Source organism: Ornithodoros turicata, chromosome 1 (assembly GCF_037126465.1).
Source record: "Ornithodoros turicata isolate Travis chromosome 1, ASM3712646v1, whole genome shotgun sequence".
NCBI lineage: Eukaryota > Metazoa > Arthropoda > Arachnida > Ixodida > Argasidae > Ornithodoros > Ornithodoros turicata.
The window spans coordinates 185024228-185038583 of NC_088201.1; the positions used below are offsets into that span (position 1 = coordinate 185024228).

Here is a 14356-nt window from a genome sequence, read left to right on the forward strand (position 1 = left end):
TACATGCTGCTCTCTAGCAGTTGTTAGTGTTTGGACATGGTATGGTGCATGCAGGGTAAATTCCATGGTTAAAATATCCAAACGTGAACAACTGTTAGATTACATGATGTAGAATGCTGTATAGTACAGTAAAGTCGGACACCTCCCTACCTCGGACAACTCCCCATGATTTCATTGCACGGGCAGGCCCCCACTGAAACTACATGGGGACGAAATTCTCTATGTCGGACACCTCCCTATCTTGGAAGTAGGATAGGGTTTTCCCTGCAAAGTCGGACAAAGCCCTGGCCAAATTACCTCAATATCGGCTTATCTTTGCACCAAAAGGACCCAAAATGAGCCAGTGGCCTTGACTTTTGCCCCTTTTTTCCCCTATACTGGTCTCAGCATTTTGTTGCTTTAGTTTTTAGAGTCCAAAAACAAGTGCTGTCAGTCTACATTGTAATTCTTTATGTGAGCACTTGTCTTCAGTTTGTCTAGAGCCTTTGAACGAGCACTGCACCAAAGCTATGAGAAGTAAGCTGACGCTTCAGAGACAAGTCCTTGCTGCTCGAAAAGCTCCAGAGGTAATGCCATTGAGTAGAATCTGAACGGAATTGAATATACTAAAATCAGTAATAATTATCAGTGAAGAGTGGGTAGAGGTACCACTACCAGGCACCACTACCAGGCACCACTACCAGGCACCACTACCAGGCACCACTACCAGGCACCACTACCAGGCACCACTACCAGGCACCACTACCAGGCACCACTACCAGGCACCACTACCAGGCACCACTACCAGGCACCACTACCAGGCACCACTACCAGGCACCACTACCAGGCACCACTACCAGGCACCACTACCAGGCACCACTACCAGGCACCACTACCAGGCACCACTACCAGGCACCACTACCAGGCACCACTACCAGGCACCACTACCAGGCACCACTACCAGGCACCACTACCAGGCACCACTACCAGGCACCACCACCAGGTACCACTAAGGACCTTAAATTGAAGAAGGGGGACATTTCTCACAGCTGTGATCTCTTCCATTTTTTGTTCCCGTCATATTCTGTAACTCGGACACCTCTATAAGTAGGAGACGCTTCGGCTGCACCGCGGGTGTCCAACATAGGAAGGTTTCACTGTATTTATGTTCCGTGTCATGTGACCACAAACAATATATGCTTTTGCTCATGCTGCACAGCACAGGCGAATTGAGCTGCATGTGAGGATAATAACATGAAACCCGAGGCACGGAGGAAAAGGCATGACTTTACGGTCTCTGTGTCAGTTGTTTCATGTTATAATTGCGTACCAGCTGGCCTGTACCTGAGAATAGGTTTGATGCATTGTACACACACCATAGACATGCAGTATGTGGTGTGTTGTGATAGTAATGCCACTGCCAATTGAAGAATAATACTCCAGGTGGATTGTTTCGGTACAATCTTGAACTATGCATACCAAGGGGTAGGGCATCTGCGTGACAGGTTTACCTGGAAGTAAGAATGTAAATGTTAGCTGAAGTCATTGAATAATTAACATTATCAATATACTGCTGCAGATCATACCAACAATAGCACACAAGATGCTCCGATATGTTATGCAGGAATGTCTCTGTACTCACAATATTAGTACAGCAGCTACAGAAAGGCATAAAACAAGTTTTTGTATACATAATACCACTTGAATGCAACACAAGCTTCTGCTGCACTGCCAGAACACCACGGCGGACAGATTTACCTTACTTCACCTGAGAAAAAGTATGTACTGTTGCACACATGATGCCGTTTTAATGCCTCGAAAAACATAATTTATGACCGGAAGACATCAACTGGAAGATTTCGATTTACCTTAGTCAAAACTGAGAAAAACTATGTGCTGTTGCACACATGAAACTGCTTGAACTGCCCTTGAGCACTCTGGAAGAACACCTTATTTGTGACCAAAATACAACAGCTGAGCCACCATTGAATTTATACTTTACTCAAAATACACAAGATGTGCTGCCGTGCATATGATACTGCTTAAATGTACTCTGAAAGCGCTGGCACCTCAGGCATGGTTGCTCTAAGCTAGCGAGCAACAGCAAGGGTATACGAACACAAGAAGTCGAGCACAAGTGATAGAATGCACTTGATTAATCAGAAAATGAAATGTCTCAGTACCAGGTGTCACTGTTCCGTCAAGAAAAACAGATGAACTTTGAAGGGGCGTCTGGTTGGCACTGGTGACAGCCTTCAGCTTGAAACCCAGACGGTGATAGTTGAGACGTGGAGTGCAAGCTTTTCGGTGGTGCCAGAATGCCTGCGAAATCATTTAACAAATAAGGAAATTCCAAATCTGTACTGAGAATACACCCGCTGGGGCGTAATCTCTAAAGGATGAAGCAGTAACTGACAGATAGCGTATTTTTCTCTTCTACGCATGAGTGACTTGTCTAACATTACGTGTCTTACCTTTATCTGCTGCCTAGTCCTGCCCCTGCAATCTCCTGCTGCAGATAAGGTTGGCACAGCATCCCGGACGAGACATCTTCGGCTTCTTGTGAAACAAGTTGCGCATTGCTTCCGTAACATTCGTATGAGCCAGATGAACAGATCAAATCACTGCTTTCGAAGGTGGCACCCAGTCGGAGTTGTAACCGATTGTTGCAGTCGATCGATTTCTCTTTCGCCTTTCGGAAAATTGTGGTTTGAAACATTGGATCTGCATGCTGAAGTGTTCTTGCAGACGGGAGCAAAACGCTCACGCATTCTCGGCACGCAGCACAGAACACGAATCACACCAGGAAGTCTGTACTGGCCTAGCAAATGCTTTGCAGTCGAAGGAAGCAAAACTCACGTTCCTCATGGGTTTAGTGAAGTCCAGAAATATACTGGCTCCCTAATAGCGAACTGTTTATCACTTCCCCAATGTGAATCTGCGCAGCAGACGGCTCGGCAGAAGAAACTGGCCGGCTTGGCGGAAGAAACCAAGCCAAAAGTCATGCCAAGCCGGAGCGCGGGCAGACCTCGAATGTGTCGTCGACACAGGGTTTGCGGGACACAAGACGGGATGTCAGTGAAACTAAAAATTCACTTTTTCAGAAAACCGCGAGGAGTTTGGGATAACTATTTTGCATACATAATCAGTGTTCCATTATGAACACATCGTGTGAGTACCATTCCATTCTGTAACACTCGAAAATCGGCGTAGCTGAGCTTTAAGGAGTCCATCAGAGTCTAGAAAGAACTGCCCGTTTTTCTGTTCAGCGGTCGCTTCGCACCCCGCCATAACCTTCTTTAGCTTATCGTCTTCTCTTTGCATTCGGTGGATTTCAGAGTCCTCTATGACTGGGAGGAAATGCACCGATCTCACAGCTGTTCGACTGAGCGCATCAGCGTTCTGATTCACCTTCCCTGCCTTATGTGTGATTTCCATGTCGTACTCCTGTAAGAGCAAGTTCCACCGAGCTAGACGCGAGCTGGGGTCTCGGGTATTCATGAGCCACTTGAGCGATCTGCAGTCAGTTATTACCTGGAAGCGCCTGCCGTACAAGTAACACCTGAAATGACGTATACCCCACACTACTCCCAAACAACTCCTGCTCAGTGGCGCCGTAGTTTCGTTCTGCCTTATTAAGCTGCCTACTTGCGTACGCTACCGGGTGTTTTTGGCCATCAAATGTCTGAGACAGTATCGCGCCTACAGCGTGCTTCAATGCGTCGGTCGTGAGCGTGAAGGGGCGGGTGAAATCTGGGAATCTCAAAACCGGGGCCGTGACAAGCTTCTCTTTGGACACGTGAATGCGTCTTCGGCCACACCGTCCCAGCAAAATCGAACTGTCTTGGGCGTAAGGCGTGTGAGGGGTCTAGCTAGCTTTGCGAAATCGGGAACGTGGCGACGATAATAACCGACCAACCCTAAGAATTGGCGAACCTCCTTAACGTTGCTTGGGCTAGGGAACTCTTTGACACATTGCACTTTTCCCGGATCTGGCCTGACTCCATCCTTTGAAATTATATGTCCAAGAAATTTGGCTTCCGGTTTCAGAAATTGACATTTGGATGGCTTCAATTTGAGCCCCGCTTCCCTCAATCTAACCAGAACTTTCTCTATGTGCTCGATGTGGTCCTCAAAACTGTTACTGAAAATAATTATATCATCCAGGTAAACGTGGCATGACTTCCCAAGCAGTCCAGCCAAAACAACATCGGCTGTTCTCTGCCACACGGCAGCACTATTTGCAAGTCCCATCGGCATTCTTGTCCATTGATAATGTCCTGTCGGAGTGTTAAACGCCGTCTTCTCCTTGTCCCGTTCGTCTAGCTGAATCTGCCAATAACCCGAAGCTATGTCCACGACCGAAAAATACTGCGAACCCCCTAAAAGTGACAGTGTTTCTTGAACGTTCGGAAGAGGATATGGATCAACTCTGGTGACCTTGTTGAGGTCCCGATAGTCGACAACGAAACGAAACGATCCATCTGGTTTTTCTACCAACAATGCCGGAGCGCCCCATGGTGACGTGGAATGTTCTATGATTCCTTTGTCCATCAGCTCGCTGACCTGACGATCCATCTCTTCTCTTTTCGAATATGGTATCCTGTACGCCCTACGGTACACTGGCGCAGCGTCCTGTGTCGGAACACGGTGCTTAATAACACCACAGCATCCTAAGTCCAGATTGTCAAGCGCGAACGCGTCACTGTGATTAAGGCGGTAAGGCTGTCTCGTTTAACACTTTCGATGTGGCCTAACTGGAACATTTTCTCGACATCTATAACTTCGATCCCTCGCACAGGAACTTCGCCTGAATCAGGTAACGGTTCGGAAACTTCAGCATGAACTAGTGAAGCGACAACCTTATTCTTAGGAAGGGTTATTTCTTGTAACGTCAAATTCGCGATTCGAACTGGTACGTTACGGCTTTCGTGCACGCGTATTAGGGTACTCGCCCCGGTCAATCCGTTCACCTCTAACATGTCCACCTCAAGTACGGCTAATCCACCCTCCTGTATGCTCTCCGGCAGGACACCCACGCAGATACTTTCTGAAAGTGAGGGGAGTTTGTAGCAGTCCGCCAACCTAACCAGCGTGCGATCCTCGGTAGGCCGGTCACAACCGCACTTCGGTAACGTTCCTTGCCAGTTTATAAGGGGTACTTCCTTGTCTTGTATCGTTAGAACGCCTCGACTAGTGATAAGATCGATCGCCGCAGCCCTCAATGTGTCTTGCCCGATTATGCCGTCAGTGGGAAATAATGCGCCATCCCGACAAATGTAACGGGGGCGTTCGAACTGCGTGGAACCTAGCACGAAGGGGACATTGTAGCAGCCGCTATACTCAAGTGGATTTCCCGTTATACCCACCAACCTCACGCTTGACCCATTCTTTATGTACAAATCTCGCCATCCAGGCATCACTGTGTTTAGAAAACCCTCTTTTGTCAAACTGACCTTAGAACCTGTGTCGATGAGGAATCGCGCAGGACAACCGGCAATCGTGCACTCTACCATCGGGCACCACTCTCCCCCAGCTCGAAAGACGCAGACCTCTGTACCCCCCTCGTCGTGGTCGTCGACGGGAGGTATATCTAGTTATTCCCTGGTTCACTGATTGCGTGCTGCACGGGGTGCGCTGTTCTGCCCTACGTTCAGAGTTTATGCGGGGCTCTTCATACCTATTCTGACGCGTGATCGGCAGATTCTCGCGATATGGCCCGGTCTACCACAGTTGTAACAAGTCAGTTGTCTGCTCTCGCGACGTCCACTGGGAGGATACTGACTACGTTCCTCCTGCAGGGAAAGCGTCCTGGCCAAGAAGGTCTCTAAGCGTTCAAGCCGCGTTATCATGTCGGACTTTTCATCCCGTTTCGAGCAAACCCCTCGCACAACCTGCTGTTCTCCGAAAAGTCTCTCATTGCTCTCTTCTCTAACGGCCACCTCCACAGCCTCCTCAAACGTTTTGGGATCATGAGATAAAGCGAATCGCCGTACAGGGTCCCGCAGACCATTGAGGAACTGTGTCCGAAGCTGTTGCTTGACGATCTCATTAGCTACGTCTCTCCTTTCGTCGGCGCGCTCGCCCTCAAATGTGCCCAACGTATCGTTTCCTAATTTCCGAATCCGCGAAGAGAATGCGCGCACATCCCCATTAGGCTCTTGTCGCGCACTGTAAAATCTTTCCATCTTCACGTGCTGGGGTTCTGTGTCGAAACGAGCTAGACTCAATTCCTTGAAACGTTCGTATGTAGTAGCGTTCTGCACATCCTCGTCATGCGACGCAAAACTATACGCGGCCCCCACCATCTTGCATCGTGCAATGTCGATCAGATGCTCGTCCTTCCAGGCACCCATTTTGCCCACTTGCTCCAACACAATAAAGAAGTCCTTAATGCTGACTCCGTTGCCATCACCCCTAAATGAAGGAACCATTCCTCCCAATGCTAACACACCCGGTCCTACTGAGTTTGCCATTGCGCCTGCCTGCGTTGCCATGTTGGTCTCCCGCGCTGACCCCTCTCCCGTTCGAGGGCAAGATAGGTCTCGAGCAGTAACCTCTGCGGACTCACAAGAGCGATCCCACCGTTGCCACCAATTGTGACGCCTCCCGGTTTTGGAGCAGACGGAGCACAAAGGGATGGGAAACGCTAACGTGGGCACCCGCAGAGGCAGAGAGACTCAGCACAAGAGAAACAACAAACATTTAATGTGGCAAATGCGATACACGATGTAGACGATGGAAATGCTCAGACAGATCTACTATTGCGTTCCCTAACCCAAAGAGGACCCCGGCATGGTGACAAAGTCAGTGCTCTCACGGAGTGTGTCGTCTCTCGTCACACAGCGATGAATCCTTGACTCGGTGCAAGATTCCCGTCCGAAGCGTAGGGGCCGATGACTGGCTGAAGCGAGGGTCCCGGCGTCGACAAAAGATGGCATGCTTCCCCAATAATTCTCAGTCCTGGGTTGTGACGTCTTTCGAATTATAAGGCGGTGGCCGATGCAGGAGAAAACAACAGCAACTTACTGGCCGCTGAACCTCGGTTCTGGCGATCAGTCGCAGCGCTTTCTATGCTGCCTTTCTGTGTCCGAATCAACCGCCCACTGCCTCTTCGCTTCGTTCTCGCGGGCTTTTCTTTTTGCTCCTTATTTTTAGACCCTCTTCGTGGACGCTGTGTTGAAACCGGACACCGGGAACACCCGAAAACTTGTGGCCGAACGTCTGGCGGACGAGTCCTCATGGACTTGGCACTGCAGTCCCTTGGCACTGCAACTTCGCGCAAGGCGGGTCGTATCGAGTTATAGTTGCCTCCCTCGGGAAAGCCACTTCACTTCTCCCAGAAGCGAATCCTCCAACCGTCACACTGCAATGCTAGGTGCTCTCAAGTTACTGCAGGCAGTATGAGTTGCAGAAGCGTATGTACGAGGGTGGTTCCATAACTTTCCGTCCCGAGGTAGAAAATGCGCGCGAATTTGAAAATGCTATTAAGGACGCGTGGCGCCATCTGTTGGACGGCCGAAGCACCACCCTTAACCCTCTCCACGCTTTTGTCGGTCGGAGAGCAGCATTTCAAACAGCCACGGTGCACCCTTCAGTTAAAATGGAAAAAAATCGAGTACCGCGCTCTGATAAAATTCTTGACAAAAGAGGGACTTTCGCCTATTGAAATTAAAGCGCTACTGGACAACGTGTACAGGGAAGCCTCTCCGTCGTACATAACGGCAAAAGACTGGGCTAAGCAGTTTCGACTGGGGCGGGAGTCCATTGACGATGGCCCAAGCGATGGTCGTCCAGTGGAAGTGTTGACACAAGAAAATTGGAGAACATGAAGAACAAGAAGAACATGGCAACAATATTTTGGGATTGTCGCTGGATCCTCCTCATCGACTTCAAAGAGAGGAACACCACAGTGAATGCGACTTATTATGGTTCATTCCTGTACCGACTGCGAGATGCCATCAAGGAAAAGAAGCGCGGTAGGTTGAGTCGAGGTGTCCGGTTGCTCCAGGACAATGCCCCTGTCCACACGGCTTCTGTTGCCAAGGCTGCACTGAAGGAGTGCGGCTTCGAAGAAATCCACCACCCACCCTACAGTCCAGACTTGGCACCGAGTGACTACTTCCTGTTCTGAACCCTCAAGAGGGATATCAGACGACGGAGATTTCAAAACGATAGTGAGGTGCAAGAGGCAGTTTTCCAGCATTTTGCGGACAGAACTTCGGACTGTTTTTTCAAGGGTATAAGAATGCTGGTTGAAAGGTGTCAAAAGTGCATCGAAGTTAAGGGTGACTATGTCGAAAAGTAATACACTTGTTTCGTCTCTATGAGTATGAAAAGTTTGTTGGGCCGGAAACTTATGGAACAACCCTCGTATGACACCGTCGCGAAAGTGCGTCGCGCCTTTGTATTCTAGAAGCGTGTTGGAAATTTTTGCTTCATGCGCTGTTGCGATGCCAACTGAAGCTTCTGAGGGGCTACCTGTTTCGTGGGGCTACCTGACTCTTTCAGCAAGATGGACACACCACCTGCTCCCTGTTTTGAAAGCGATGCATTGTTGTATTTGTAACGCGATCCAACGTGGATCAAAAAGGTCTCCAGAAATAAAAAGGAAAAGAAGAGGGAACTAATATCAGCATGGATGTTATACCGGATAATGCTTTATTATTACGCGGACTCACTGATGGCATTATTGAGTAAATATTGGCTCAATATGGGCAAAATGGACTTGACAATATAGGGGGACAATATATTGGCACAATATGCAGCCTGGTTGAACTTGGTCATATTGGTCCCATATTAGCAGCTCATATTGGACCAGTACTTGCGTGCTGGGGCAATACAGCTTATTCATAAGTGCTGCCATCTCGCGCCGCCTCCTGTCTCGGGCGCAATGTTTGAGTATTGACTCCGCTGTTCTAGGTTTGCTCTGTGCTGTTGATACTACGGTTTCCGTCTCTCCTGTATTAGAAAAACTTCACGTCTTGAAAGTGTAGGTTGCACAGGTTCTCTACGATGTCAGACCAGCAAGAAGAATGGACAACGGAGCTGATAAGGTTGCCGTACTTTGACGACAACTTTGTGAATGTGTTCTACTCTGGACAGACAACTTCGGAAAAGCACAGTCGACGAAGTTACAACTTTATGACTCAGTCTTTCGTCGAACTACGTACTATGAAAACGCGATAGTTTCTCGACCAGTGAGTATCAATCATTTGCCTACATTTTGCAGCAGAGCGTCATGTATTGATATAAATTTTGGAGTCCCGTGCTCGCCCGTCGTACCGCAGCGCTCGCCGGCGCTAAAAATCAAGACGTTTTTGACAACTTTCACTGATATATAGTACCCATAGTCGAACGGAGTGTCAACATGCGTGGAACGCTGCTAACATGGCATCTGCGGCATTTGGTTATGACTACTGAGTGGCGCACATACAACATTATGCTCTTTGTTTTGATGGCGAGCAAGTAAACAACGATAATGTTCTAAATGCAGATAGGATAGGATAAATGGTTGTGAGCCCCCTTCTTGTGTATTTGTTTTGTATCTGCCCAAACTCAGGCTTCTTCGATCATGAAGTTCTAAACGCAGGTCGGGGAGGAGGCTTCATCACATTACGGCTGGATGCTTCAGGAGCCAAAAGAAGACTGGCACTCCATAGAAAGTTACCGTGAGCTTGTCCGAGGCACCATGGGTGGAGAGCTCTGCATGCGCTTGCACAGCAGGTTCTTCTGGGCACTGTTGTCACACTGTCGCAGTGTTGAAGACAGTGGCAGACTTCTATCTCTTGGCTACAAGCATATCCCGGATGAGCTTGCTTGTACTGAGCTCCCTCAGCAGTGGGGACGACCAAGAGCCTTACTTGCACCTGAGAATGTCATGCAGGTGAACTGGAGGAGGCTTGGAGAAGACCGTCCTGAAGAACTTCTCCACTGCAAGGTGAGGGACGTCCGAAAGAAGGAAGAGACGGTAGACGAGAAAGAAATTCCGTACTCCAATTTGCTGAGAGCGTAAAGGGCATGGTAGGAGGTACAGTGCTGCACATTCTACGTATGTGGACACCAAATATGGCCCAGCTCTTGAGAACTCCGTGATGGCTGTGCAGCTCAGCTGTCTACCTTTTGAGTTCAAAAGTTTTGTCGCTCTGAGTCAAGGCCAGGACATATCCACCTGCAGAGCTCAGGGATTCACCCTGTTTCAAGATTGTCCGGAATGGTCCTTGCCAGAGAACAGCAATTCTTCTGTGCTCATGGTAGGTTTATTTGTCTTTTCCGCAAAGCCTTGTGCAACCTCTATAATAAAACCGAAGCTCTCTGTTTTGAATTTTTCAGCAGGTGTTTCAAAGCAGGCTTGTACAAACATCCCATGCAATTATTGCTGTGCCCGACAACTTGAACAGGACACCAGAAAACAAGCCAGGAGCACACTGTGGGAGAAGGAAAGGAGGAATCGTCTGTCATCTTCCAGATTTGGCCACGTGTGCCAGCGCCAGAAGCCATGGACAGAGGTGGCATTGCGAAACCTACTTCGCCCAAAGCAGTTCAGTGCAGCGTCTGTGCGTTATGGTACCTCATGAGCATAATGCTGTCCTGAGGTACATCGAAGTACTTCGTCACATCCGCCACCACGTCCACGTCTTTGCATGTGGTTTCATGGTCCGACCGGACTTTCCCTGGCTGGGCTCAACGCCTGATCGGATTGTGTACGATCCCGAGCAGACCCCAGCTCACGGTGTGTTGGAGGTGAAGTGCACATGGTCAAAAAGGGCAACATCATTAGAAGATGCACTTCAAGATAAGGACTTTTGCATTCAAGTGAGGGATGGCAAGCCATATATAAAAGAGCACCATGAATACATACTATTATCAAATGATGGGCCAGATGTTTTGCTCAGGAGCTAGGTGGGGCCACTGTGTGGTGTATTCACCATCGTGGATCATTGTTGCTAAAGTTGACTTCTGCCCCTCATTTTGTGATGAGATGATAAAGGTACTGACTAGGTTTTATTTTGACAGTGCTCTGCCTTATCTTGAAGCATCACCATAACCTTGTCAAAATGCGACTGTACTTTCATTGTATAAGTGAGAATCAGGATTCTGAACAACTTTTATCTATCGCTGTCAGATACGCCCCTTTCAGTGTCACTTGCATAAAATGGAAACGACACTTTAACAATGCAGAGTCTGATTTATTATTGTAAATATGCTACAGATTATACATTGCACTGCCCACTCATCTTTTTTTTTCAACTTTCCCACCTTCTTATGTACAACACTTCAACTACATTACAACAAAAATATCACAGCAACAGTAAGGAACATTCAGGTACCTATGACAGTCGTCACTGTCAATGGAAAATACCACAGTAAACACAAAGGAACGTTCACAGACGGAACTCCCCTGGCTACCACTAGTCGTAAGTTTTCATAATGGGACTTTGGTAGTTGCTTAATAATACACATACAGTCCACATTTGATTCACAAGGGGACAAAGCCTGATGGGCACTCCACTGTCAAATATATGATAAGTCTTTATTCGCGGGATCCTGCGTTCCACGTGTATCCTCAAGGAAGCGATTTTCTGCGTCTCCAGGACCTCTTCCTTTGTTAGCTTGCCCTGCGTTGTGAATGGTGGAATGTTGAGTCCAGTTTTCAGGGGATTGAGGAGATTCTGTATTCTAAACCCCTTATCAGCCATGATGGAATCTCCTTCTTCAAATTTCAGTGATTAACGTCCACTTTTCTTCACTAGTTCCTTGTCGGAGATGCTTCCGGTGTAGAGGGAAGACACAAATGTCAGGTAGCCAACCGGTGACACTCCAATAACAGACTTCAAGGTGTTTGACGACTTGTACGTCGAGTGTCTCTGATTGTAACACAAATGAGCTGGGCAATTGGTATTTTATTTCTGTTGCATATATTATCACCCTTGTGCTTGGGAACTCTTCTTTGAAGGCCACTGGCATGTTTTTCTGAATGATTTCGCGAGATGGCCACTGTGGGAGTGCAGTGAGCTTTAGGTACAGATGATTGATCCATGCTGAAAGTATCCTGCTTATCGTTGCTTGGGTGACACTAAACCTGTGTGCTAGGTCCTGCTGGAACAAGCCAACCCGTAGTCTGACTAGGGTCAGGAACAGCTCATTGTCCATCGAAAGTGCATGAGGCCTTCCAAGAGATGAAATGCTGTCGCTAGACGTTCCATATTAGATGTTGCAACCACGCTCACCCGGGTCAAGATATGTGAGAAAGTTTTTGAACATTACATAGGAAGGGAGGCCAGTATAAAATTCGATATCGTCGTCGGAGCCCTTGAAACGTTCAACAGAAAATGGAAGATGTTTCTGCTCCAGCTTCCTGTGTTTTTCCTTCAGTAGCAGGAGCTCCCTTTCTAGTCGGGCTATTTCTGCATTTGCAACTTGCAAGGATTTCTGGAGACTCTCTATCAATTCATATTTTTTCTGCATCCTCATCTCTTCTTCTGTTTTGGAAGGTGACTGTGTTTCGGGCACGGCTATTAGTATCGTATCATTTTCACTAGTCTCACAAGCTCTTCACTTGTGGCAAAATCATGGCATTCGGCTGGACGTCTGTCTTGAATGGTCTGAGCATTTCGCCAAGCAGACTTCGGCGTGAGTGTCCTTCGCTCTTTGGGGGCTTTTCGTTCTTTTGTCACTTTTTTTAATTTGAAAATACTTGGCACAGCCTTGCTGTGAAGCATTCTTGCAACATTGCTACATTGCAACTTCACTTGCAACATTCTTCACAAAGTCACTTTCCTTGAAATGCAAAGAGCAGACTTTAGCTGTCACAGTATTGTAGGGAGGCTTCCTCTTTATAGCGACGACCCACTTGTCTTGCAGTGATTCCACCGTTGGGAAACTGTGGAAGGATACGTAAGACAGAACAGGACAAAAGGGGCTGACAACGGATCCATGCAAACTTAATACCATCAACAACGTACCTGCTCCTTTCTCTCGTGTATTTGTGTACCTATTAAATTTTTCTTTGTCAGGGAAGAGCACTCTGGCAAAGCACGATGAAGAGACAGACAGTTTGTTGCAAAAATGTAAAGCACTGTCCGAACTTGTAGCTGATAGACGCATTGACTTTTTGTGCACCACACTAGTGCGCTGAAACAACATCGCAGCAGGCGGCGACTGACAAGCTGACAGGTCATGCCACTGATTAACATGATTCTGAAATGATTCTGCGGCGGAAAGTGAATGGCACCACGTCGCGTGCGGTTCAAAGTGTATGTATACCGAAGAGCAGTAGAAGAAGAATCTCGGCTGTTGAATCACAACACTCGCGCGCGATCACGCATATGTGTCTTTACTGAAGCAAAATATAAGCAAATCCTAACCTTACCTTCTCGTTGTCATGGCTAATGCTTCTTTTTTGTGTACACAGTGGCACAGCACAGTAATGAGGCATTGTCGTGCACCCTCTGCACAGAGACTGCAGACGCCGAGGAGAAAACCGAAACTGACGACAGCTATACTCAGACATGGCGCGCAAACGTTAGTACTCACTTGCGTACACAGATGGCGCGCACTTATGTATAAGCTGTATTACACCGCGACGAAGAATGTTGTTCTCCGCATGCAATAAAAAACACAGCAGGGGTTTAAACACATTTCTACTAACCTTATACATTCAAATCAGGTTCTTTATGCGGAAGCAACTTTTCATTTATTACGGATATTTTTTGTTATAAGCCCCTAATAATCTACTAGTATCAACAAATGCACACAGTTGAGGGGGCACACGCCAGTTGGGGCCTTAAGGTCACACGGGGATGCATCGAAACAGGAACAATGTTCAGCATAAAATGATATACAGGCGAGCTGCTTGAAAGGGGCTGTCGCATTCGTTCCAGTCGATTTCGAAACTATACTGGCGCAGCGTCATTCTTATTCCACGGAATACATGACAACAGCAGACGCAAGATGTTGAGAGTATCCCGGAATTCCCTGTTTAGAAAGGCCAAAATGCGCCACTCTCTAAGAACCAATGAGGGCGCGACCTTGAGACCTTGCCGCGACCATGCGGGCATATCACAGAGTTACGGGACGTCTGAACGGTGTCTTTCCCCTCTGAATGCCTCTCTCTCGCTCGCCTGGTTAAGGAGCGACGTCACGCCGCCGCAGCCTCCACAGCTGCGGTAGCAGCACTAGTCTATATATATGTTTTGTTCTTGTTGTTGTTGTTCTTAATTCCGGCAACAATTCGAGAACGAAATAAGTTTGGCCCTTCGAGGCTAATTCGAGTTTCATCATCAAAACAACGTACCACAAGCTGCAGGTCCCTTTTTATGTATCAAGGGTGCGTTGCATTCCGGTAGGGGGCCCGGATGCGTATTGATGGCCGCTG

The 14356-nt window shown here is 47.8% G+C and overlaps 1 protein-coding gene and 1 long non-coding RNA gene across 6 annotated transcripts in view; one reads left to right on the top strand and one right to left on the bottom strand.

Annotated features, from left to right (window-relative positions):
- LOC135378868 (uncharacterized) overlaps positions 1–14356 on the top strand; it is a 50633-nt gene that overhangs the window by 7955 nt on the left and 28322 nt on the right. The gene's annotated exons all lie outside the window — the stretch shown is intronic.
- On the bottom strand, positions 973–3008 carry LOC135373932 (uncharacterized). The gene is made up of 3 exons (XR_010416671.1): positions 2454–3008; positions 2163–2301; positions 973–1490 (listed from the first exon to the last, which is right to left on the bottom strand). It is a non-coding gene; the product is annotated as an uncharacterized LOC135373932 (long non-coding RNA).